Source organism: Athene noctua, unplaced genomic scaffold (genome assembly GCF_965140245.1).
Source record: "Athene noctua unplaced genomic scaffold, bAthNoc1.hap1.1 HAP1_HAP1_scaffold_122, whole genome shotgun sequence".
NCBI lineage: Eukaryota > Metazoa > Chordata > Aves > Strigiformes > Strigidae > Athene > Athene noctua.
Window position 1 is genome coordinate 77,501 of NW_027437600.1, and position 5,000 is coordinate 82,500.

Here is a 5,000-nt window from a genome sequence, read left to right on the forward strand (position 1 = left end):
CGAGCCCGGCCGGTAGAAACCAGGGACGCCGAGAGCCGGCCGGACACCACAGGCCGCCCCGCACGTATGGCATACGATACCGGCAACGAAAGGAGTAAACCAAGAACCAGGGAGGCGCCGCCGCCTCTCGCCTTACCATCGTCGGGCTCTCGGGGGGCCGGGGGGGGGGCCACCCACCGGTGGCTCGAGACACACCCCCCCCGGGCCGTCTGCATCCAGCTGCCGGCCACCGCGACCAGCCAAAACCGTGGCGTGCCCATGCCACGGGCTCCGGCTTAAGGCCGGCAAACAAAGGGAGCAGGTGCCGCCGCCGCCACCTCTCCTCCCATCCCCAAGGCCCCCTCAAGGAGCTGGGCAACAGCCCCCGACGGGCTGGAACCGTACGGAGCACCGCTGTGTCAACACACATACCGGCGCTCCCCCCCTCCGCCATCATCGGGCTCTCGGGGGACCGGGGGGGGACGGGGGTAACCACCCACGGTAGTCTCACAGCTCGGCTCCCCCCCCCAGTATCCAGCGTTCAAGTGCCGCCAGCCGCCTCCGGCCACCGGTCTTCGGCCTCTCCCGTGCACCTCTGCCCGTCCTTTTCTCACCACTCGGCAGCGACCGCCCCAACGCCGCCCGGCTTCGTGCCGTTCGGCATCTCTCTGGGTGCTCTCGGTTCCGTGCACGCTCGCCTGACAGAGCACCGGCTTGAGAACCGTGCCCAATTCCCCGGGGGAAACCACCGTCTGCGGCCGCCCAGCATTCCACTTGGCCGGCTAAGCCGCGTGCCCTCGCTCGGTGGCGCTTGTCTGGAGCAGAGACGCCTCGTGCCCCTATATAAGGAGAATATGGGTCCGCGCCGGAAAGGGGCGCTTAAAGGCAGTGTCTGCCTGCCAGCGGGGGAGGCGCTGCAGAGACGCCGCCTCTTACGATGACCTAACTGGAGGCAGCGCGAAACAGCGACCCCTTGGAGGAACTGCCGGAGCCAACAGGTCTGCCCGCGACCTAAGTCCCGACGGAGCCGGGTAGACCTGGCAGCCCTTTCTACGGACGCTGAGCCGGCCGCCGGCAACGTGGAGCCGGGTACACCTAGCGGCCACCGCCGGTCGCCTCGGAGGCGGGTAGACCTGACGGCCGCCTCACGCCCCGGAGGTGGGTAGACCTGACGGCCGCCTCACGCCGCGGAAGCGGGTAGACCTGACGGCCGCCTCACGCCCCGGAGGCGGGTAGACCTGACGGCCGCCTCACGCCCCGGAGGCGGGTAGACCTGACGGCCGCCTCACGCCCCGGAAGCGGGTAGACCTGACGGCCGCCTCACGCCCCGGAGGCGGGTAGACCTGACGGCCGCCTCACGCCCCGGAGGCGGGTAGACCTGACGGCCGCCTCACGCCGCGGAAGCGGGTAGACCTGACGGCCGCCTCACGCCCCGGAGGCGGGTAGACCTGACGGCCGCCTCACGCCCCGGAAGCGGGTAGACCTGACGGTCGCCTCGCGCCCCGGAGGCGGGTAGACCTGACGGCCGCCTCACGCCGCGGAAGCGGGTAGACCTGACGGCCGCCTCACGCCCCGGAGGCGGGTAGACCTGACGGCCGCCTCACGCCCCGGAAGCGGGTAGACCTGACGGCCGCCTCACGCCCCGGAGGCGGGTAGACCTGACGGCCGCCTCACGCCCCGGAGGCGGGTAGACCTGACGGCCGCCACACGCCCCGGAGGCGGGTAGACCTGACGGCCGCGTCGCGCCCCGGAGTCGGGTAGACCTGACGGCTGCCTCACGCCCCGGAGGCGGGTAGACCTGACGGCCGCCACACGCCCCGGAGGCGGGTAGACCTGACGGCCGCCTCACGCCCCGGAGGCGGGTAGACCTGACGGCCGCCTCACGCCGTGGAGGCGGGTAGACCTGACGGCCGCCTCACGCCCCGGAGGCGGGTAGACCTGACGGCCGCCACACGCCCCGGAGGCGGGTAGACCTGACGGCCGCCTCACGCCCCGGAGGCGGGTAGACCTGACGGCCGCCACACGCCCCGGAGGCGGGTAGACCTGACGGCCGCCTCACGCCCCGGAGGCGGGTAGACCTGACGGCCGCCACACGCCCCGGAGGCGGGTAGACCTGACGGCCGCCACACGCCGCGGAGGCGGGTAGACCTGACGGCCGCCTCACGCCGCGGAGGCGGGTAGACCTGACGGCCGCCTCACGCCCCGGAGGCGGGCAGACCTGTCGGCCGCTTCACGCCCCGGAGGCGGGTAGACCTGGCGGCCGCGTCGTGCGAGACATTTTTGTTTCGATAGATGCCAATGAAATCCGAAAAAAAATAAATGAAAAGGGAAATTTTTTTTCTTAACGCACCCCCGCACCCCCGCGCCCCGCCGCGCTCTCATGTGCACGCAGCACCAGCCCCCCCACCCCCCCGCCCCGACCCGTTGGCTGCCATGCAGTCGCTGGCATCATTCGCTGCCCGCCCCCTCGGCCGCCAGTCAGCCCCTCTGCGCCGCGCCACTCCGCGCCGCACGGCGCCGCCCGCCACTCCCCCCCCCCGCTTCCCGCGGCTGCCAGGGGACCCGGCAGAAGCGGCGACGTTCCCCGCACCTCACCCCCAACGGAGACGCCCGTCTCGCTGGAGCGAGTTCGCATCGGGAACCGGGCGCTTTTCGCCGGGTCGGGGTCCCGGCGCTGCCGGGCGGTCCTCGGCTTCAGCTGTTGGTTTCGCAGCGTGGGTTTAGCTTTAGTCTCGGGGGAGGGGGGGTGTGGGGGGGGGTGCGTGTGTGTGTTTTTATTTTGTTTCTTTCCCCCCGCCTTTCGCTGTGCCGCAGAGGCGTGGGCACCGGGCGCCCTTCACCGGGTCCGGGTCCGGGTCTGGGTCCGGGTCCGGGTCCCGGCGTTGCCAGGCGCTCGCTGGCATTCGCGTTTAGGTTTTTTTCGACGGGGTTGGGGTGGGGGGGTGGGAAGGGGGCTCCCGGGCTTTATGTGTGGGAATGGGGGGTGTGTGCGCGTGTGTGTGTGTGTGTGTGTGTGTGTTGTTCGGATTGTTGTTTTGTTGTTTGTTCCCCCCCCCCCCCCCCCCCGCCGCGACACACACGCGCTCGGACACACACGCAGAGACACAGAGAGAGAGAGAGAGAGCGCGCGCGCGAGAGAGAGAGACACAGGCGCGCACACACACACACACACACACACGCACACACAGACACACACACACACACACACACGCACGCACGCACGCACGCGCACACACACAGACACCCCCAGCCCCCCACCCCCCCCAGCCCCCCGACCCCCACCGTCGCCCGCGCGCCCGAAGAGCCGTTGGTCCCCGCCCCACCGCTGCAACTCCGGAGCTGCAGGGCGGTGGGTGCGGCCGCCAACCGACCGCAGCCTCCTCGGCGCCGCGGAGCACTACGGCTGGGGGGTGGGGGATCGGGGGCGGTTTCTGTTACACCACCACCACCACCACCACCCGCCCTCGCTGCTCTCCCTCCCACCCCTTCGGCGTTCGTTTGGCTTTCAACCCGCGGCGGGAACGGAGCAGGCGGGCAGGAGGGCGGGCGGCCGAGCGACCGACTGAGGAAGGCGGGGAGCCGGGCCGCGGGCACGGCGCGGCAGGGACTCGGCAGCTGCGGGGGCTCAGCGTCCAAAACACGCGCCACCCATCATCGCCGCCGCCGGCGGGAGGCCCCTCCGGGCCCCCCGGCACGGAGGCGGCGGCGGCGACGCCGCTGGGTCCTAAGGTCTCCCGCCTTCCTTCCCTGGAGCGGCCAATGTGCTGCTGCTGGTGGAAAGCGGGCCGGAGGTAGGGGGCGGCCGGTCTCCTCGCGAACCCCGGGGGTGGCAGGGGGCGGCCGGTGTCACGGTGGACCTGGTGGCGGGAGGGGTGGGGGTTGGGGGGGGGTCGGCAGGGGGGTCGACAGAGCTCGTTGCGGCGGTGGGGGGGCGGGGGGGGGGGGGGGGGTGGTGGGGGGGTGGTGTTGGTGGGGAGCGGTTTCTGTTGTTACACACACACCCCCGCCCCGTCGCTGCTCTCCCTCCCACCCCTTCGGCGTTCGTTTGGCTTTCAACCCGCGGCGGGAACGGAGCAGGCGGGCAGGAGGGCGGGCGGCCGAGCGACCGACTGAGGAAGGCGGGGAGCCGGGCCGCGGGCACGGCGCGGCAGGGACTCGGCAGCTGCGGGGGCTCAGCGTCCAAAACACGCGCCACCCATCATCGCCGCCGCCGGCGGGAGGCCCCTCCGGGCCCCCCGGCACGGAGGCGGCGGCGGCGACGCCGCTGGGTCCTAAGGTCTCCCGCCTTCCTTCCCTGGAGCGGCCAATGTGCTGCTGCTGGTGGAAAGCGGGCCGGAGGTAGGGGGCGGCCGGTCTCCTCGCGAACCCCGGGGGTGGCGGGGGCGGGGTGTGGGGGGGTGGGATGGGGCGGGGGGTGGCGGGGGGGGGTGGGTGGGCTGGGGGGTGGGGGGGGCGGCCGGTGTCATGGTGAACCTGGTGGCGGGAGGGTTGGGGGGGGGGGGGGGGGGGGCGGGCTCGTCGCGGGCCAAGCGGCGGTGTTGGGGGGGCGCCGCCGGTCTCACGGAGAAGCACGTGGCGCGTGGGGCGGCTTTGGCGGGATGGGGGGGCGGCCGTATACGCGTGCGCGCGCGGGCAGCCCCAGGCAGACGGCTTTGGGCCGGGCAGCTTGTGGGGGTGCGGGGCAGGCGGGCGCACGTGCGTGGGCAGAGCGTGAGCTCCTGAACCGTTTCTGAATCGATGCCCTAGCGCTGGTCAGGCTTCCGCTTGACCTCTCCGTTCGTGATTCTCGTCGCGTGTTTTCAGGTCCGCGTTCGATCCCGTCTCAGCCGAACTCTTCCCTGCCGGTTCCGACCCTCGCGTCCGTACGCTAGCCGGCAGCTGCGCTGGCCCCGTCGCCTCCCCAGTTGAAGGTGAGATCACGAGGGGCGCTGCATAAGCCAGGCCTCGCCTCGCCGCCGGCCTGCCTACCGGCTCGAAAGCTGCAGGAGACCCCCTCGCGTGAGAGCCCACCAGCCACGGCC